We start from the raw sequence: 23,024 nt of genomic DNA, 5'->3' as shown, positions 1-23,024 counted from the left end.
CAAGTCTTTAAAGAAGTTAATCAAGCTAGAGTGAAAAAAGTATCCAATGGATTTGCAAAATAGAATACCCGAAGTCATCTGACAAAGAGTGATTTCAGTCGATTAATGGAGCTAAAGTGAAATTGCTAGGGTAGTAAGAAAGTTAAGATCAGAGGCATGGATTCCTCATTTATTTAAAAAAAAAAAAAAAAATCTTGAGCACCAATTTAATATGCCAGGCAGTAAGCTGGGATATATTGAGATGGTAGGTGCTGTGAGGATATGCTGATGTGAAGACGGCTGTCCCAGCATTTACAATCCACTAGGAAAGACGAATCATGACTACTTCAGTCAAGGATATTAACATGCAATATAAACCTTTGCTTAAACCCGAAAGAAAATGTTAGATAGTTCATAGAATTGCTGGGAAGCTGAAGAAATGGGCTCAGAAACTCTGTAATGAGGGAAGAAAACAGGGAAAATGATGCCACGGAACTAGTCCAGTGAAGAAGACCTCCAGGCTGCCACCAGCAAGCATTAACTGTGACAATTGGCAGCACCTATCTCACTGATACTAAACAAGAGATGGCACCTCCAGCCTGAATGGTCTACTGCTACTTGCCTCCAAAAGTCCTATTTAACCATGACCATTGCCAGCAAGGATTTGCTGCTGCCTCTATTTGTTCGCATCACTTATTCATACATTCAAAAGTGGGGAAAATGCTTTGCACTGGTTGAATCATGGTCATACATCCATAGTCCAGCTATGAGGGAAGCTGTAGCGGTGAGTACAAAGCTCTCCTACTGTAAAAAGGCTCTGCCTCTTAGTAAGGCTTATAAGGTACAGAACTATCCAAATACAAGAAGTTCATGTGAAGAATAGCTATATCAGAGAGTAAAAACACATACAGAAGTTAAGTAAATAACACTAGCTTACACAAGATGGAGCATATTTTTCTCTCACACAAAGTCAACATGGAAGCCAGGAGTCCAGGGCTGATGATGGTAATAAAGTGCAATCATAAGGAGGTCAGGCCTCTTCTATGTGGCTGCTCTTTTGTCTTCAGTGCCATCTCATGATGCAGTATGGCTACTCAAGGGGCCAGTCAGCACATTCACATGTTAGTCAATGGAAAAAGAAAGAGGCGGGGGAGGGGGGGCATCTTCCCTTTAATGCTACTTTACATAAGTTACATTCAACTTACATCTCATTTCTCAAGACTTCATCACAAGGCCAAACTTGTCTGTAAAAAGAAAAGAGAGAATGTAGTTGTTTGCTGTGCAGCAATGTGCCCAGTTAAAAATGAGAGCTTTTGCTCTAAGAAAGAAGGGATCAATGTATACGGAAGGTAAATAGCAGTATCAACTATAATGAAAAGCAATCACTATAACAAAATAGGTGATAACAATGAAGAGTGGTGAGGGAAGTACAAAAAAGATACAGCATAAGATTCTCACCTGATCTAGAAAGTAAGGAAGATCTCCTTGGGGAACATGTATTTGAACAGAAAGTAAACAATGAGTAGTCAACTAGATGGAAAGTGTAGAAGGAGAAAGGACAGAAGGGAAGGAAGGCAGTGAGAGGCAAGAGAAACATGTCTAAAGGCCTGGCATGATCCACAGAGAAGGAATGCAAAAATTTCAAGTGTAGAAATCAGAGAGCAAGGGAACGAGTGGCATGAGCTAATGCTCATCAGGGAGGCAGGGCTCTGATCCTAGGACATGCCTCTTAAACCAGGCAGGTTGGATTTAATCCTAAGGGTGGTATGAAGTCACCAATTAAAACAACACAGTGATACATTTGAAGCTTGGAAATATCAGAAAGACTGTAGTATGGAGCTGGGATTAGAGAAGAACAAGGTTAGAGGTAGAAAATCAAAAGGCAATTGCAGTTTATGAGAGAAGTAACAGAGGGCTAGACTAGGTTAGAAGTATTAGGGATAGAACTGGAAGGATTCAAGAGCCAACCAGAAAATATAATTGGTTTGGTAACTGAAGGGGATATTGGGAGTAAGGAAGCAGAGTTATGCCTGATTCTTAGGTTTCTGATTTGAACATCTAGGTCTGGGATAGGCCTCACTTACAAGGTTCATGAAAGAAGCAGAAGGGGTTTTCTCATTTTTTTTTTCTTTTGAAGAATGGAATAATTAGTTTCAGTTTTACCATGGGAAGTCTGAGGTCTCATGAAACATCTGATTGGAGTTGTTAAAAAACCTATTATTTCTAAGCATCTAAAATGAGAAAATAGGAGGAATGAACTGAATATGTTTCAGAGCAATGGAGCACTTACAGCATGGGAGTGAATGCCACAATTTTAAGATGATGTATAGTAAGACTAGTAGATAGTTAAGAATAGAGCTCCAGGGATCCCTTAGTGGCGCTGCGGTTTGGCGCCTGCCTTCGGCCCAGGGCGCGATCCTGGAGACTCGGGATCGAATCCCACGTCAGGCTCCCGGTGCATGGAGCCTGCTTCTCCCTCTGCCTATGTCTCTGCCTCTCTCTCTCACTGTGTGCCTATCATAAATAAATAAAATAAAATTAAAAAAAAAATTAAAAAAAAAAAGAATAGAGCTCCAATTAGCTCAACTGTTGATGAGATGGGAAAAGAAAAACTAAGAGATGTTTTACTTTTTTTTTTAATTTTTTATTTATTTATGATAGTCACAGAGAGAGAGAGAGAGAGGCAGAGACACAGGCGGAGGGAGAAGCAGGCTCCATGCACCGGGAGCCTGATGTGGGATTCGATCCCGGGTCTCCAGGATCGCGCCCTGGGCCAAAGGCAGGCGCCAAACTGCTGCGCCACCCAGGGATCCCCTAAGAGATGTTTTATACCACTTCCCCAAAATTTTAAGAAGACAGAGGGATGACCTAGGAATCTTGGAATTTAAAGCACCCTAACAAATACTGATATAATGGGTCCAGAGTTTTCAGATAATCATTGCTGTAGATATCTTTATTTCAAAAAAATTAATCTCTATGGACAGAGGGAAAGGACTCTTTGGTTAAATTAGTTGAGGGGATGATATATATATATATATATATATATATATATATATATATATATATATATCCTGCCCACTCTACACAAACTTCCCTCTTGGAGATTCCCAGTGTGCAATGGCAGTAAAAAGCTTCAAGAAGTTCTGCATTTTGCTAGATAATCTAAGTAACCCTATTGAACAAATTGTTCCCCAAATTTATTGGCTTCAGAATACAACTATATTATAACACCCAAAAATATATCACAATATAAGGGTGCCTGGGTGGCTCAGTTAGTTAAGAGTCTGGTTTTGGCCCATGGGTCATGAGATCAAGCCCTGTGCTGGGCTCCATGCTCAGTGGGGAGTCTGCTTGAGGATTCTCTCTCTCCCTCTCCCTCTGCCCCTCCCCCCATGCTCATTTGCTCTCTCTGTTTCTATCTAAAATAAATATTTTTTAAAGGATTTTATTTATTTGAGAAAGACAAAGCGAGAGAGAGCATGAGGGGTGGAGGGGATGCACAAAAGGAGATGGAAAAGCATCGCTTCTTGGCCTTTTGGCTAAGATCAAGTGTGGAGATGGAGAAGCAGGCTTCCTGCTGAGCAGGGGGCCCGACATGGGGCTCAATCCCAGGACCCTGCAGATGCTTAACCAACTGAGCCACCTAGGTGCCCCAAATAAACAGATCTTGAAAAAACATTGTTTTAAATAAAATAAATCTGAACTGCTAGAAACTATTAACAAAATATAAGGATTTACTATAAGCCACAATGATAATGATAACAGAAACAGATAACCAGTAAAAACCAGAGTAAAAGATAAATATGATACCTAGAAATTATAATGTATAAAGACACAGCTTTAAGATAGGTGGAATCATCCACATTTTATAGATAATGAAACAAGGCTCAGTGAATTTGGCAATTTTTCTAAGATCTTGAGAGGTTGTTTTTGAACATCAAGAGGAATAAGGCAAAGGAAGTATTCTGAAGGCCAGAAAGCGCCAAACTTCAGGTGTCGTCAAATAAAAGCGTATATAAATACCTCTGCTATCTGTAAAAACATGTTAATTTTTCTTAGTTTTCTAGAAGGTCAGACAGAAAATACACTTAGAAAAATAAGTAATAAAATTGGAAAAACTGATGAGAAACACGGAAAACAGTTCACATAAAAAAATGTTATATGTTACAAATGCAACCCATCTTTCAATGCTATTTTCATGGCTATTTTCTTTACAGTTTGTTTGTTTATTTATTTAAAAGATTTTATTTATTTATTCACGAGAGACACACACACAAAGAGGCAGAGACACATGCAGAGGGAGAAGCAAGCTCCATGCAAGGAGCCTGATGTGGGACTTGATCCCGGGTCTCCAGGATCAGGCCCTGGGCTGAAGGCAGCGCTAAACCGCTGAGCCACCAGGGCTGCCCCTTTACAGAGTTTATAATATGATTTGCCTCTATGCAAGTGTTAACAGTAGAGAGACTAACATGAATTCTGGAATTAGAAAGATTCACATTCACATGCTGATTGTGTTACTTACTAGCTAAGGCAGCAAGCCAATATGTGCCTCAAATGTTTGATAATCATAATTATGAAAGTAATAATAATCATACTGACTACCATTTATTGGTCACTTACTACATACTAAGCCCTTTACATACTCCCTTACTGCTCACAATGTTTCCAGAAAGGTGGAATCATACTCATTACTCATAATCAGGTAAGGAAAAAAGGTTCAATTTAAAAAAAATTTTAAAAAAATAAAATAAAATAAAAAAATAAAAAAAAATAAAAAAAATTAAAATTTAAGCAATTTTTCTGATTTTAAGAAATCATTCTGAACATTAGGAGGAATAAGGTTTGAATGAAGTATTCTGAGAGCCATAAAGTGTCATACAAATTTTAGAGTTAACTAAAAAATGTATATAAATCTTTCTTACAAAGACTGCTCTTAGTAGTACCAGTTATTAAGGTATGAAAAATGAAAACATCAATTCCTTAGGAACTAAACACTGATTGACAGCTTTTTTTACCGTATTGTTTGAAAATGAGAGACTTAGTGTTTTTAGTATTTTTGGAAGCTCTGATGAGTCAAATGCTTTGACAAAAATAATCACTGAATTGAATAGTAGGTCATGATTCTATTAAAATGCTAACTAACTAGATGGTAATACTTATACCCTAGTAAATTCTCTAGACATATCCCTAGCAATGATCAAATATGTGTTAAATACAGTTTTCTAATGAAAAGAATAAAATGTACAAGGCTACTGGATGCAAAGGACATTGTATAGCCATATGGGAGGTATTCTAGTGTCTGGAATGAGGCTGACACAGGGGCTTAACTGGACTATTTTCAGTTTAGTGATATGGGTAATACATCTTATCTCAGAAAATCTTTAAGTTCTTATATATGTGTCGTTGGTCCAAAACGGCTCTTTGCATATCATGTCTCCATGACCAGTGGTATCTGATTGCTCAGGCCCATGTGATCTTTGGTAGGCATAGTTATTCACCCATAAAATGGCCAGTTACCAAACTCAAGTACTGGGGATACAAAGAAAATTACATATAACATCTATCTTCAAGGAACACTCAGTCCATTATGGAAGTCACTATCACCACTGAGATTAGTAGTCAGTATCAATTTTATTTTGTTTTTACTTGTCTAAATTAAACAAAAAAGTCAAATAGTATATAACTCATTCCCTACTTCCAGTTTGGACATCAAATTTCACAAAACAAAAAGCCTATTTCTAAAAGATTAAAAAGCTTAAAGATAAATCATAATCAGATCTCCCTGTTCTTTTTTTTTTAAAGATTTTATTTATTTATTTATTTATTTATTTATTTATTTGAGAGAGAGAACAAGCAATGGGAAGGAGCAGAGGGAGAGAGAGAGAGAGAGAGACAGGGAAGTAGACTCCCCATTGAACAGGAAGCCTGATGCAATGCTCAATTCCAGGATCCAGGATCATGGCCTGAGATGAAGGCAGATGCTTAACCAACTGAGCCAGACATGTGCCCCAGGTCCCCCTGCTTAAAATAGCTTTGAAATATATTGAGAATGAAAATCAAATTTGTGACCATAACCAATGACTTCTACTTGACTTGGCCTCAGACTACCTCTGACTTCACTGAATATGACTCTGCCCTTAGCTCACTAGAATCCAGCTATAAGTCTTTTTTCTTTCTAAAAACAGAAAACTATTCATGTCTAAGTGCCCTTTCTGATCATTCAATCAAAAGCAAAATTCACATGGCCCTGTTCCTCCCTTATTTATCACATATTTCAGGTTATGGCATTTCTCATTATCTGACAAAATATTATTCATATAATTATTTTCTGTCTCTTTCTACTAAAATTAGAATGCTATGACACCTCATACCTGTTAGAATGGGTATTATCAAAATGATAAGAAATAACAAGTTTTGGTAAGGATGTGGAGAAAAAGGAAGACTCATGCACTGTTGGTAAAAACTTAAACTGGTACAGCTACTGTGGAAACTAGTATGGAAGCTTCTCAAAAAATTAAAACTAGAACTACCATAAGATCTGGCACTCCCACTTCGAGTATATACCCGAAGGAAATAAAACCAGTGCTGCAAAGAGCTATCTGTAGTCCCATGTTCACTGCATCATTATTCATAATTGCCAAAATATGGAAACAACTGAAGTGTCCATTGACAGATAAAGGGATAAAGCACATTGATATATATACTCAATGGAATACTAGAAAGCCATGAGAAAGAAAGAAATCTTGCCACTGGAAACAACATGGATGGACCTTGAGGGCATTGTCTAAGTGAAATAAGTCAGACAGAGAGAGACAAATACTGCATGATCTCATTTATATGTAGAATTTTAAAAAGCTGAACTCATAGGAATAACAGAATGGCAGTTGCCAGGGAGTAGGGGATGGGGGAAATGTTGGTTAGAGGGTACTAATTTCCTGTTACAAAATGAGGAAGTTCTGCGAGTCTAATGTACCACATGGTGACTACGATTAACAATACGGTATTATATACATGAAAATTCTTAAGACAATAGATCTTTGATGTTCTCACCACATACAAAAATAAAAAGGTAATTATGTGAGGTGATGGAAGTGTTAACTAACCCTACTGTAGTAATAATTTCCTAACACATATGGGTATCAAATTATCATGTTGTACATATTAAGATTATACAATGTTGGATGTCAATTATATCACAATTGAAATAAGGGAAATACTAGAATGCCAGGAGAGAACATGTACTTTTATATTTTTATCACAGTATCCCAACACTTAGAATAATACCTGGCATGTAGGAGATGCTCCATAATTATTTGTGAGTCAACCAAAGAAACAATTAGTGGTTGAGCTAAGATTCAAATCCAGGTCTGACGGGCTACTCACCCTTAGGATTTGTCAACTATGTCACACAGCTTGTGAGGGCAGGGTTGAATTTGACTTCCTTTTGTATTCCCCATATTCACTGCTCTATGTAAAATGTTAGCAACACATACTTACCGAATAGAAAAACATTTTAGACTTCATACTAAAAGTTTTTAGGTACGGGATAACAAAAAACAGTATGTGACTATCTGTAAGTACAGATCCAATTCATGCCATTCCTTATTCTAAAATACTTCCACAAGGCCACTCTCCTTCTTCTGTTTAAAAAATTCCTCCCTTGCTTTCAAGAACAAGACCTTGTTTATGTTTTTCAGTTTTCCTCAGCACTGAAGGAAATGGTTCATACAACTTCTGAACTCTCCTAGCACTTTCTTCTTACCCTTACCATACAACCGATTTTTTCCCAAAGACTGTGAGCTAAAGCAGGAACTGGCCTCCAACTTTTTCCCCCCTTCTTTACTTTCTTCCTTTTCCCCCTCTTTTTCTCTCTCCCTCTCTCTACTTCTTCCCTCCTTTCCTTTCTGTTCTTTTTTAGGTGATTAAGGAGAGAAGTGTAAAATGGTTTCAAATAGGGGTGCCTGGGTGGCTCAGTCGGTTAAGTGTCCAAATCTTGATTTCAGCTCAGGTCATGACCTCAGGGTCCTGGAATGGAGCCCTGCATCAGACTCCATGCTCAGTGGGAAGTCCGCTTTTTCCTCTCCTTCTGCCCTTCCCCCGCTCATGTTATCTCTCAAATAAATAACTAAAATCTTTAAAATAAATACATAAATAAAATAAAATGCTTTTATAACATAAGCATCTGTAGTCCTGGGATTATAATAAATTTGAATCCTTTAAACAATGTGAGTATGCTTCAAATGTTATCTAGTTACATGTCCCCAAGAAAACTGTGTGTAGAGGCAAACTATGACAAGTTAGAGCACTCCAATGAGGCTCAGAAACCAACAGCAATTTAACAGGAGAATTTCTAAGATCAAGCGATCTCATGTACTTCAAATATGAGATTTAAATTTACTCAGCCTCCCACAAAGTATACAAATGTGTATTTTCTTATAAATACAGCTAAAACACATTTAAGACCTGGAATCTTTTAGTTCTGATGTTTAACACTCTCAAGAGTGCTCTTTACTCCCATATGTAATATTCCAATGGATCTCACAATCACAGCTTTTGAAATACTCCATATATTGAGTGGTCTATAGTTGGTCATCCGTTATATCAAAGACTACATATCATTAAAAAAATCAGTTTCAGTTTTAAAGTATTATTCTTTACAATGGGTAGCATACAATATTATTAAAATGTAATTCTCTAACTTGCTGATTTGATACAAAGGAATTCATGTTTGCCATAGGAAGGTACATAAAACATACACAGGTGAAAAATATACCTGTAAGCCACCAGAAGAAAAGGGAAAAACAAAACACAATAAGGACACAAAACCTCAGTGAGCACAGACATTTAAGAAAAATAATATAGATGCAACTAGCCTAGTATACCTCAAAAAGGCTAAAAGGCATAAATATTTTGTTTTTCTTATAGAGAGGGAGAGAGGGAGAGGAGGGACTGAGGGAAAGGCAAAGAGCAAATCCTAAATAGGCTCTATGCCCAGCACAGGGCCCAATGTGGGGCTCAAACTCACAACACCCTGAGATTATGACCTGAACCAAAATCAAGAGACAGATGCTTAACCCGGCACAAATATTATACAGGATACAAAAATGATTGTCTTTACTGTAATGTAACTATCATATAATCTCTTCAAGAGAACAAGAAAGGGTACAGGATATCAGAGATTTTTATTACAAGTGTAGACATTTCAAAGAAATCCAGTAATCTACAATAATATTTTTTGTGGGTGTAGCATAGCTAAAGTTTTAGTATATAGCTATGTCTTTTTTCCATTGTTATGAAAAACAGTTTAATCTATCATGCTGCTCCAAAACCTTCATTTGAGGGATAGGGCTTTGTTTAATTTGTTGTCCTAAAATTCTCACCTGGCCCAAAAATAGAAAGGTGGTATTGGTTTTTGTTTTTTTCTAATTTAAGTTAGAGTATAAACAAAAAAGAAAGAAAGAAAGAAAGAAAGAAAGAAAGAAAGAAAGAAAGAAAGAAAGAGAAAGAAAGAAAAAGAAAGAAAGGAAGGAAGGAAGGAATCTTTCTGCCATTTCAGCAACAAAATCTATTTAAGGTAATATTCTTAGTTCTTTAAATAGTTAAAAACTTTAGAGACAGTATATTCCAAAGGCCTCCTTAGCCACTTTTCTAAAGTACAGAATGATCAATAAAAATCAGCCTGTAACTGTACCTTCCAAACGTCAATTGGAAAGAGTCTGCGTTCAATGGAATGCCAAATAGTACTGGCAGACATTTACTCTTATAGAAAGAGAATGCTATGTTTGCATTGTTCTGTTAATAGCATACTAACAAGTATGTTTCCTGTAGGGTCACTAATGGATAGAAAAAAATACACAATAAAGCAGTGAATAGTGGACAGCCATTCACGCTCTATTGGTCTACAGTTACTAGAGAGAAGAAAGAGTAAGTCCTATAATCTTAGGCAGCTCTAAAAAAGAATACTCTCTTGTTAAAGCTCAAGAGAATATGAAGAGGAAATAAAAGAGAAAAAAGTCAGACAGATTATGCTGTCAATTTTAGTTGTCATAATGTGCTTCAGAGATAAAACATTCCTCTGAATGGCAATTGAACAGATGGAAATTTTCATTTTTGGTTAACTGGATGGAAGAATTGGACCAGTACCTAAAATGACATTGAAATGAAGCTCAAACCCCCTCCCACAAGAAAGAAACAGATGCATCACTCCAGATACAAAATAAATTATTGAACAGTGCATATATTATATTGGCATCATTGTATCCAACTGTACATCTGCACAATGTTTTAGTCTCCTGGTGAGAGAACAGACATTTCTGAAAGGGAAAATAGGCAACTATTGAAGTGAATCAGATAACTATACCATTTGGGTAAGAAAAGCCAAACAACACTTCACTGAATTTGAAGTTATTCACGCTGAGATGAAAAGAGAACCATAAATTATACTGATTCCAATGCCCTTGAACTTACACATTGATTTAAATGTGGTAGATTCTGAAATATAAAACCACATTTTCAAGATTTTTGTAATCTTAAATAAGAGTGAATAAAAAATATGACTACTTAGGACTCTGAAGGAGTTAGGGTTGAATAGCCTCTTTGCTTGAGCCGACAGAGGAGTGAGTGATATATTAAACTAAAACTACATTCCTCAGCTTATGCAATGATTGGAGAGGACTCATACAATAGGTAACTAAAAGGAAACCTATTTGATAGCTTAAAGTTAATAATTGATCTTATGAGTTGTGAACTAAGAAAATGGGGCTGAGACGAACTCCTTTTTAAAAATAAGTTCCAATCCACTTGCTGACAATACGGTCCTGGTGGGTACTTTGCCATGGCTCTCCTAGCCAGCTCTAGCTCACTGCTGAGCTGATCCATGCTGACGCTTATATCATAATATACTTCTACCTCAAGTCTTCCTATTAACCCTTTCAACTCTTTCCCAATTCACTAAATCCTTAGTCTAGCTGCAGAGAAAGCATGAAGATACCAGCCCTAGACAGTCGGTAAACAAGCAGGGTTTGTATTTTGTTTTGTTTTAAGCCATAATCTTGGTTTGCATTGGGCCAGCAATGCCCCTGTGGTACAAAGTAACTGCATAAGATGTAAGAATATGATGTCTGAGGATGTCAGCAGAATAAATTCTGAGGTTAGTACCTAACAGAGAAATATCTCTTACATAAAGAGATTTTATAGTTAAATAATAGAAATTCTGATTTTTAATTCATTCATCACAATGTAATGAGATTTTAGTAAATATCTCAAGTGACAGAATATTTTATCAGACATGACTTCCAATCAAACCATACTTAATTAAGGATTCATTATTTTGAAGACCAACTGAATTGTCTCATAAGACTATTAGAACAGCACAGGTGGGAAATCTATGTTCACTGCAACCCTACAAAATATTAATGGAGAGTGAATATCATGGGCACAATGAATTACTAGTCCATACTGGTGCAGTCTTCACAATGGTATTCCCTTCAGAAATAAAGTTGCACGGGGAAGTCATTCTTTGCATTCTCCCTATCATTTTTAAACACAGGCAAATGTGAAACAGAGCTCATTAAAGATATAGAAAGACAAATATAACCTAAAAGTAAAAGTATAAGGAGGTTGGGCCCATCTGGACTTATTAGACAGAGAAAAGCCTTGAGGGGAATAGCTAGGAATGTGGGATAGGAGAAATAGTTAGAAGGTAATTGGGAAAGGGGAACTCGAGTTGGCTCCCTCCCTGGGGTGTTTCTGCCAAGGAAGGAGAATAAGAATAGAACCTTCAGGAATAGTATCATGTGGTGGCTGGATGCCCAAAGAGAGTCTGTTGCTAGAAAAAGGCCATGGTATATAATATGGTAATGATTCACAGAAAAATAAAAGAAAGAAGTGGACCAGAAATCATATTTTGTCCCTCTGACTCATTCTGATGCTCTCTCTTATTTAAACATAAGCTGTTCTATGGTTTCCAGCCACTTTATTACCCACTCTTTGCTAGTGGTATTTCTCATTGTCATTCTGTAATCATTCCTATATTAACTAGTGTAAATTTAATTTATTAGGTAACCTAAAACAAATGATTTAACAAAACATTTATGTATTCAGGTGTTTCATCTCCAGGGGTCACTGGTATCAGGTTCAACAGAGGAAGCTGATGCACCATCACCAAGGAGTCAGGTGAAAATTTCTAATCTACAAGACAAGAAAGCAGGTAGGAGTCCCAAATCTTCCTGAGGACAGAAAGAGAGTAAAAAAAGAGTATCCTGAAAGAAACAGTGTATTTTCCTTTAGGTACACCTTTAACAGTGTATTTTCCTGTTAGGTACACCTTTAACTGCATTTTTAAAAAGTAGGCTCCAAGCTCAACATGGAACTTGAACTCATGATCCCAAGCTCAAGAGTCACATGCTCTACAAATAAGCCAGCCAAGCACTGCCCCACCCTTTTAAAAAAAAAGTACACCTCTAATTGCATTTCATTTTCATCTGAGATAGTTAAGATTCTTATTTTGATATCTTTATGTTTTCTTATCAAACACAACACCAGCAAAACATTTATTAACTTTAATTATGAAATAACCTACTTTATGAATAAAGCATTTCTTCACCTGTTTTAGGTTTAGAAGGTGTTGAAAAATAACCTTAGACAGTACATGTGGAAACTGGCAAGTCTGATGGGAGGCTGGATTCACCTCCCTAAGTGTAAAGCCTCAAATGGGGCAGAGAAAAGCTGAATTGCTATTAATGAAACCATATGTGGCAAATGAACATTAAATCTACTCAGCCCGCATTGAAAAGGACCACTAGAGACTAAAGCTTTTAATCCCTTTGTTCATCTTTTTTGTTGAGCAGATGATTAGCACACTTTCAAGGCTGACACATTACATACTCTTTTAAGCACTGGATTCTTCAACACTATGAAGATTTTATTTTACTCTTAGTAATCATTTATAACAATTTAAATATTTTCTTCTATCATGTTGTCTTCTAACATTTTTAATTTCCTATCAAAATAATTATGCAAATGCCAGCCAAAAAAGGAAAACAATTCTTTCATGGGGTGCCTGGGTGACTCAGTCAGTTAAGCAAGCATGTCTGCCTTCAGCTCAGGTCATGATCCCAGGGTCCTAGGATGCAGCCCCACATCCAGCTCCCTGCTCAGCAGGAAGCATGCTTCTCCCTCCCCCCTTGCTTGCCCCTGTCTGCCACTCTGCCTACTTGTACACACATGCTCTGACAAATAAATAAATAAAATCTTTATTAAAAAAGTTAGTTCTTTCAATATGGAATTCTAAACAGTTTTTCTGATTTGTAAAAGGTAAAAAAACAAAACCAAACCCCACACACTACAAGAGAATAGGACATCTAGTTTTTTGAGTAATTTCTCCAAATAGTTTCAGAATAAAGTACTCTGACTCCACAGGAAACATTTCCCAAAATGCACTGCATATGAAGATGCTGATGTTGATAACATTCTCTCTGCATACTAGTGCAAGTAGTTACACTTTTTTAAAAAATAGAGGTGAAATTCACATAAGATAAACACTTTAAAGTCCAAAATTCAATGGCTTTAAGTACGTTTGAAAGGTTGTGCGACCACCCCCTCCATCTACTTTCAAAATATTTTATCACCCCAAAGAAATACCCCATAGCCATCACTTACTTGCTGTCCTCTCTTCTCCCTTGCCCCAGCAATCTTCAATGGATTTATCTATTCTGGTTACTTCATATAAATGGAACCATACAATATCTGAACTTTCACGTCCGCCTTCTTTTATATAGCATATTAATATGTTCACAGGTATATCCACGTTGTAGGAAGTATCAGGACTTCGTTCCTTTACATGGCTGAGTAATATTCCATTGTGTGGATATACCACCATTTGTTTTTTTTTCATTCATTTCCTAATGAACATTTGGGTTGTTTTCGCCTTTTAGTTACTGTGAATAGTGCTATTAACACTCATGTGCAAGTATTTGTTTGAGTATCAGTTGTTTTGGTTATATACTTTAGGAATAGAATTGCTGGGTCATATGGTAATTTTATATTTAGCTTTTTGAGGAACCACTAAACTCTTTTCCAGAGCAGCTGTACCCTTTTACATACCCACCAGCAATGTAGGAGGGTTCTACTTCTTCCTATCTTTGCCATCACTTTTTCTTTTTTCTTTTGCTTATAGCCATCCTTGTGGGTGTGAAGTGGTAACTCATTGTTTTATTCGCACTTCTCAATGACTAATGATGTTAGGCATCCATTCATGTGCCTGTTAGTCATTTGTATATCTTCTTTGGAGGAATGTCTACTATTCAAATCACTTGACCATTTTAAAATTCAGTTATTATGTTTTTGTCATCTGTTTTGGATACTAGACCCTTATTAGATATGTGACTTGCAAATATTTTCTCCCATTCTGTAGGTTGCCTTTTCACTTTGAGAATATCACTTAATAAACAAAGTTTATAATTTTGATGATGTCCAATTTATTTTTTTCTTTTTGTTAACTATGCTTTTGATGTCACATCTTAGAATCCACTGCCAAATCCAACAGCATGATTTATCCCTGTTTTCTTCCAGGAATTTTCTATTTTAGTTCTTATATATAGATGGCCGATTTATTTTGAGTTAATTTTTGTATGTGGGATGAGGTGGCAGTCCAATTGCATTTTTTGCACGTGGACAGCTAATTGTCTCAGGGCGCTTTGTTGGAGAGAGACTGTTTCCCTCACTGAATCGTTTTAGCACCTCTGTTGAAAACCAATTGGCCAATGGATGTACGAAATTATTTCTGAACTCCCAGTTTTGTTCAATTGGTCTACAGTTATTCATTTAAACTATATCTTTTTCTAAGTGCTGAAAGCAGGAGTGCAAAGGAGTTTGGGTAAGAAACACTAAGATCTTTAGTTTGATCTAATGGTTCCCACTAGACTAGTGATATGCTTTCTCAATAGCAACCACATCACCACTGGGAGCAGAAGGGCAGTAAAGGAAGAAAAAAGTGAGAAGAAGGCAGTACAGGCTTCTATTCTCAGGAGATCTGTATTGCTTGTTAGCAATATCTAATAAACTTGAGCCAAGTGACCAAGAAGCCAGTTTACCACATCCACAAAGACATCTGCAATAAGTACTAGTAACCCAACAGATGCGAAGGCTGCCAAGATTTCATCAGAAATTGTCTGGGGGGCACCTGGGTGCTCCAGGTGGTTAAGTGTCTGACTCTTGATTTTAGCACATGTCATGATCTCAGGGTCATGACATGGAGCCCTGCATGAAGCTCCGTGCTCAGCGTGGAGTCTGCTTGTTTCTCTCTCTCTCTCTCTCTCTCTCTCTCTCAAATAAATAAATAAATAAATAAATAAATAAAATCTTAAAGACGTTATAATAACACTTGGTGTGTTCTGCAAATGACATTCATATACTCTGATTTATTAATTCAGGAAATAGTGCATGGAAATGGACAAATGAAAGAAGGGATAGGATAGAGTACCATTTTATGTTAGTTCCAAAGACGTTTTTTTTGAAGCTATTTGCAAGATTCATTTTCAAGATAGTTTTAAAAAAGAAAACTCTTAGGAATTATTTTTTATACCCATATTTCAAAGAGATTAGGAAATTATTTTTTCCTAGTTTTAGTTTACTTTCAGTAATCTTCCAGTAGCTGAAATATAACCTAGCTAGCCCTCACCTACCAGGTCCACTGTTCTCAACAACGAACACCATTAATGGATTTATTTGCTACTTACAGTATAGTGACATTAAAAGGTAGGCAAGGGTCATAAATTTTAAGTGTCGTATGATCATGAAAATATCCATCATTTTTACTTTTAAGAGGGAGGGGACAGCCTCTTTGGTGCCAAAAATGCCATTAGAATTAGATGCTGCTTGAAATTTACTCATGAGATATCAGATGTCTGCTTCTTTCCTCATATCAGCCAGAGAAGCAGAACACTTAACCACAGAAGAATTAGTCATCTGGCTGAAAGCTGCCAGCCCTTCTATTAGGTACTGTGAGAATAGTATCAGGCAAAAGCTTTGCCCTAGAGTGTCCCAGGATCCAATAATTTCACTTCCTTACATGAGAGGCCCTCAAAGGTTATGAAGAATATCTTCTGAAGGATATATATAAGAAAATCTGCCATCTGATAAATCATAAGGTAGATGATGAGGGTCCTGTAAGAGGGAAACTTGACTTACTTCACCAACCTCTTTTTAGTGGTACACTACTTACACATCTTCTTTTCTTTTTCTTCATGTCTCAACAGGGAAGTATCAATAGTATACAACACTGAGCTGAAAAACAGTCCAGAGTAGCTGAGATCAAGTTAAAGGAATGAAGGGAGTAAGGGAGGGATGGGAGAAGGAGAAGGAGGGTAATGTGGGGAGTGGAAAGGCTGCTACCTAAACTAACCAAGTCTGCTGAACTCATATATCAGTCACTTGCAACAGTGATTCCCAAACTGCAATGTGCCACTGAAAGGCCTGTGGATCTTGTGAAAATGGAAACTCTGACACAGTAGGTCCAAGATGGGCCCTGGGACCCTGTGAGGACATGTAGAAGACTGTCAAAGAGAAAGGTGATTGTCAGGATGACGCCACTAGGATTCTGAACAAAACTGAAAGGTCTACCTTGAACATTCCCCTTCCTTTTCCCAAATGCCTCCTTAATTTTATAGCTCCTCATTCCATTAACAAGTTTTCTACCTCATAGAGGTTAAGCCTCATGAGCAAGAAAAGAAGCTCTCTCCTCTGCCCTTAATCTTCTAAATCAACTCTCTATCTTAACTGCACTTTAATACTGTTAAAGTGGTTAATGGTTAAAGTGATCTAGACTAAAGTGAGAATGAACAAAGCTTTACTCCTTCAAAGGGACACTTGTATTTTACAAGATCATTTTATCAATCTACATTATTATCTACTGGGGTCCACACAGACTGCCATTTGAAAAATATTTTTGAGATCCTCTGTTCCTTACCCATATGCCATTATTTCCACTCAACTTCAATCTGTCTACTAGCATTTTATTTATTTAAAACTTTTTTTCTTTTAAGATTTTATTTATTTGAGAGAGAGAGAGAGATTGAGAACAAGCAGATGGAGAGGGAGAGGGACAAGCCAATTCCCTGATGAGTGTAGAACCCAATGCAGGCTTGATCCCAGGGCCCTGAAATCATGACCTGGGCTGAAATCTGATGCTTAACCAACTGAGCCACCCCGGGATCCCTAGAGTTTTAAATACATAGAATCTATATTAAGAACATGTAGCCTTAAAGCCACCAATTCCACTTCTTCTACCATGATAAGTGGCTTTGCACTTTAGAGTATGCTGAAAACATAAGTTGATATAGTGTACTTAAATATTTGAAATGTTAAATCATAAATATCTGAATACTGGAAATCTCATCTTAACAATAAATTATCTAGCAAAAAGAGAAAATTAAGAGACTTATGAAGGTTTGTCAGGTTATGCTATGGGAAGGAAGCCAGGGAAGGGTGTAACCTATTACGTGGAATACTACTAGAAGGAGAGAAAAATGGGATCACAGAGATGAGGTCTGAGTCACAGAATCCTCTACCTTGGACGGAACTCAAGACTCAAACATTGTCAAATTTTTATGGTTTACTCATTAATAGCCAAAGCCTCTGTGAAGTCTCTGATTCCAACATTCACGCCTATTCATAGGGCAAAAATACGTTTTCAGCATATTGAGAGAAAACAAAATTTTATAAGTCTATTCCGCATATTTATTAAGCAAAAGGAACATTTTTTTTAAAGGTCACCAAACTACTAAAAGTACCAAAACAGCAATGATTTCTTATTGCTAAAACAACTTATTTGGAGGTTTTGCATATCCTATTTCATTATTCTCAGTAAATAGATATAAGGATAATCCTCCAAAATGATATATACTAGAAATAAAAAAAAAGATCATTTAATTGTTTTGTTCCTTCAGTATCAGTTTCTTAAATGTTACTGTAAAATGTTAATGATTACAATTGCCCTTATTAAAATTAAAACTTTAGATTTGTTGGTTTATTTCTTCATTCATCCAAGATTATAGTTGCCCAAAATATTCCTGTATATCTTTTTGACAAATTAAGCAGTAGCCACCCATATAATTCTGCTGGCTCCAAATCTGACCCAGGCTCATTGCTGAGACTTCTAGAGTTAGAAAATTTGACAATTTTATATTCCCAAAAAAGAAAAGATACAGATGGGTGCCATTTATTGACTGAAAATCATATTAAGTACTTGATTGCCAATAATTTAGTAGGACACTTGGCAGGTGGCCAGAAAACAAACCTTTCTCCAAGATGCTAATACCTAATTTAGAGGCTGCTATTTTAGACATTTTCAAAATTTTGTTCCTCCATGGGCATGAAATTAAAAAACATAAGGAGGAAGGAATCCAAGAACAATAAAGGTTAGAATGGAAAAGGAGATCCTGAAAATATTTTATTTACTAATAGGTGTAAAATAGTGCCCATTAAAATAATTCAGAAAAAGGAAAAATAAAATCTTATTAGTTATAAATAATTGTGCTTTATTCTTTATTTTCTAATTAAACTCTAATGTCATATCAGCAGATTTATCAAGATTTATCATCAAGCTTATGAAACAAAAGCAAGTTACCCAAGTAGAGCTCAATTAAGTTTTTAAACTCCAATGTTGGCAGCCCTTTCATCATATACAATCTAAACAGGACAAATGGGCTACACAGCTGACAAATATGTGACACTGGCTTTGACCCATTTTCCTTTCTTACAGCTTAACCAATTGTTTTTACAGTATTTCCAGTGTTTCAGTTATTTTTCTCATTTGGCTATCCTGCCTAAATGAAAACAGCTTAGTGAAGTCATATACAATTCTAGAAATACTGCACATCAGGACCATACACACTTTTTATGAGTTTCAAAGAGATTGATTGGAAACTATACTGCAATCACCAATCCTTTGTGCTGATGAACATGTGCCACATAGTTACAACACAGTACTGGGCTACAACTGCTGGTGTGTGTCAATGCTTCCATCATAAAACCTTGCTGCTTTCACGATTTCATGAACTAGCTATAAAGCTTGATTTGGTTCTGATAAAGAGAAGATTATTTTCAAAAGAAAGATAAAAAGCTATAAATTTGCAGACACATGAAATATGTGTACACATGTGTATACACAATGTAAATTTATATATATTTATATTTCATACAGAAATGTTTTATAAATACACACACACACACACACACGATGGCACTAAAAGTTTAACTGGTATAGAGGCTAAAAGTATTTATTGTGTGGTGCACACTGATAAAAAGTTGGCATACTACAAAATCAGTTTAAAGATCATTTTTGTTAAACTACACTGGAAAAATACAGCCTGAGTTCTTAGGAGCTCTGGACTAGTAACAATCTGTTTCAGACCCTAGTTCCTTCATCTATAAATGAATAAGAGTAGCCATTCAAAAGGCCCTCCATTTACAATTCGTATCTGGAAGGAAATTACACTGTCTTTCAGTCAGACTCACATACACAGAGACAAACAAGGTTAAAAATTCAAATGACTTAATGATTTCTTTATCCTTCTTATTCAAGTTGCTCATGTGGTTTCTGATATAATAAAATTAGAATAAAAACATTTTGACTCCAATTTACTACTAGAGTAACTTTCAATGTTTAACAAAGATAGAAATGAAATTATTTAACTTAAAAATATTTTTTGATAATAAATTATGCTAGATTATTCTTATTTTATTTATTCTTTTAATGCCAGATTTTTTAAAAAGTTGCTCTTTGGAAATTACAGATGCAAAGTCAATGCTTTCATGTGGAAAACTTAGAGATCAAGCAAGTGAATCTAAGATTCAGAGGGAAAAAAAAACTTATGTAAGAGTCATAGAGGAAAAATATAACGTGTCTCCAATAAAAATGGATTTAGAGATGAGTATGCCATTTTATCAGCAACCACTCTTTTGTTCAGATGGTTAAGTGGTCAAAAGAAGTTGTGAGAGCAAGAGTATTTCAGGAAATATAAAAAATACATGAGAGATAAACGCTTACTGATTATGTGTTCCAAGTATCATTTGTAAGGCATCATTCCATAATTCATATAATTAACAAATTACAATTACCTGAGAAAGTCTGCTTAACAAAAGCACATCTCCCGCATCTGCATAAGTTTTACTATAGATTTGAAGTATTTTGCATGTATTTTCGCTTTGATAAAACTGGGTTATTTTAAAAGTTAAAGTGTACATAAATTTAAGTACCCCACTTCTACACTGAATATCTTCTCAATGGTTCGTAATTTTACTTTTGACTTTCAATGACAATATGTACTAATTTCTAATAACACAGGAAATGTATTTTCAACTTTAAAAATGCCTGTATTTGATTACAATGACAATATGTACTAATTTCTAATAACACAGGAAATGTATTTTCAACTTTAAAAATGCCTGTATTTGATTAAATTATACTGTTTTATTTATTGTGATCTTGATCATTAACTAAAGTACTTGGCATATTTCATGCAATAATTTGTGAAAATATTTCTGAAAAATAAAGTCTATTAATTTTAAAAACACACATACTTCTAGCACACAGACAATGTTCAACAACTATTAAAGAGATGGCTGAAAGTGGCAGAAAGGGGTCCTACTTTTGATGCATTGTCCATTTCTTCTTCTCTTATTCCATCTGCCTCCCTAGATACAGCACACAGGCTTAAAACAATAAATCTGATTCCTAAAAAAACAGAAATGAAAAGAAAAAAAAAAGGCACTGCTGGAAACAGTCACTAAATGTAGGTTCACTTCAGATTCCAAAAGGAAGGTCTCAGAAATAACATCTTAAAAAAAGAAAATCAAATTTTAGAGGTAAAATGACAAATCTTTTAGATTTAAAGTGAAACCATCTCAAGGGCTTTTATATTCTCAAAGGGACTATGTTTCTCTTTATTCTTCTGCTACTTAACAGAGAGAAGCATCAGAAGCACTGCAAGAAAGGAAATGAGATAAGGTAAGCCAAAGTCTACCCCTGTGGAGTCTATTTCCTTCAATTTAACAGACACTAATGAAATATCTAGTATATGTTAGGCACTAGCACAAGTGCTGAGGATAACTCCCTATTTCATTCAGAGTAAAAGCTAATCTACACTGCTACTCCATCTGGCCAGTATGCTCCGTCACAAATATCCACTGGGCTAATTTCCTCACTCCCTTCAAGCCTTTGTTCATAATGTTATCTTCTCAAGGGGTGCCTGGGTGGCTGCCTTGGGCTCTGGTCATGATCTCAGGGTCTTGGGATTGAGCCTGGTGTAGGGCTCTCTGCTCAGTGGGGAGTCAGCTTCTCCCTCTGCCTCTGTGATCTCTCTCTCTGTCTCTCAAATTAAGGAAAAAAGTTTTTTAAAAAAACAACCAAACAAAATGTTACCTTCTCTATTAAGATATCCTACCCATTCCATTTAAAATTTCAACCCACTCCCTACCAGTACTCCTGATTCCTTTCATCTGATTTACTTTCTTTTTCCCTAAGCACTTACCACACTGGAACAATTATGTAATTCGATCATTATATATGTTTTTGTCATCTGATGCTACAAAGTAAAATCAATTATGGGCATGGATTCTTCAGTATTGTATTTATTGATATATCTCTAATGTCTAGAACTGGGCCTGCCACATAGCAGATATTCAATAACTGACCGTCTAATGGGTAAACTCACTTTTCTGAACATCTGATACAATCTGGACACAGTCCAGAAGACCAGAGAGTCAGGGACACAGCTACAAAAATGATCACCCACAACACAGTGGGGGCACAAAGTACAAAAGTAAACACTTAGAGAACAGTGAATTCTAGATTACAGGTATAGTAAGTACACTGCCTGTGTTTTCAAAAATCTTGCCAGTGAGGGGAAAGCAAACTGCAGAAGTATTTCAGTCCCAGAGTTGCTCAGTGATTGTATATTTATTAACAAAGTAACTACAGTTTCCAGTACACATAAGAAAGCAAAAGTTACATAAATAAAAATCCTCACTATATAAACTTATAATGTTGGTCCACATTTAAAGAACTACTCAATATTTGAATTTCTATTCACCCTCCAAGGCAACCTCTTCCCTTGCATGTTGATTTCTCTAATTTTCCAATGTTTACAAATACAACGTTAGTTGAATTCAAAAGGAAACTGCAAATCTTGAAACAGTCTCATGAAGTCTATGAAAGTGATATAAAATCACAAAAAAATAATTTCTAATTGAAAGTGGCTGAAGTAGACTAGAAAGGATTACAACATTAAAGGTGATTCAAAAGATAATGAGTATTAATCAAAGATTAATAAGAATCCTTAGAAAATTTGATTGAGACCTCAAATTTTGCAAAAAGAATACTTTTCTTAATCCTATTAGAAGAGACAAATGTGAAATGAAAGCTATCACAATTTCTTCAGAAAAACCTTGTTAAAAAATCAGTATTGATGAATTATCAATTCCATTAATTAGCTTACAGTTGAAATTATATAGTAAATTTTGTTGAAGAATTTAGATTTCATTTTTCAACATAAAAGGCTAATCAAACATTTCTCTGTCTCGTACCCACACATACCACCACTACCACCATCACAATAGCTCTTTTCCTACAGCATTTCATTTTTAAACAGGTCATTTCAAGTGGTTTCTTTTGAGTGCCTTCTGTCTCCTTTAGGGTAAAAATAAATAAATTAATTAATTAATAGAAAAATGGAAGATCCATGGAGAGAGAAAATAATTTTCAGAGCAAAGCCCTAGAGGGAAAACTGGATCTATGTCTTTTTAATAAGAGTCATGCTTTTAGGAACTGATAATAATATAATAATAGTAGGGGACTTTAACACCCCACTTAAATTAATGGACAGATCATCTAAGCAAAAAACCAACGAGGAAACAATGGCTTTGAATGACATACTAGACCAGATGGACTTAACAGATATATTCAGAACATTTCATCCTACGGCAGCACAATACATTCTTTTCAAGTCCACATGGAACATTCTCCAGAATAGATCACATTCTAGGTC

The 23,024-nt window shown here is 35.8% G+C and overlaps 1 protein-coding gene and 1 pseudogene across 1 annotated transcript in view; both read right to left on the bottom strand.

Annotated features, from left to right (window-relative positions):
- Positions 1-10,857, bottom strand: part of LOC121496973 — a 52,670-nt pseudogene extending 41,813 nt beyond the window's left edge.
- Positions 1-23,024, bottom strand: part of NDUFAF2 (NADH:ubiquinone oxidoreductase complex assembly factor 2) — a 151,821-nt gene that overhangs the window by 114,093 nt on the left and 14,704 nt on the right. The window lies entirely within an intron of this gene.

This window comes from Vulpes lagopus, chromosome 8 (genome assembly GCF_018345385.1).
Source record: "Vulpes lagopus strain Blue_001 chromosome 8, ASM1834538v1, whole genome shotgun sequence".
Taxonomy (NCBI): Eukaryota; Metazoa; Chordata; class Mammalia; order Carnivora; family Canidae; genus Vulpes; species Vulpes lagopus.
The sequence above is the reverse complement of the archived record's forward strand: the minus strand, read 5'-3'. Positions and strand labels throughout refer to the sequence as shown.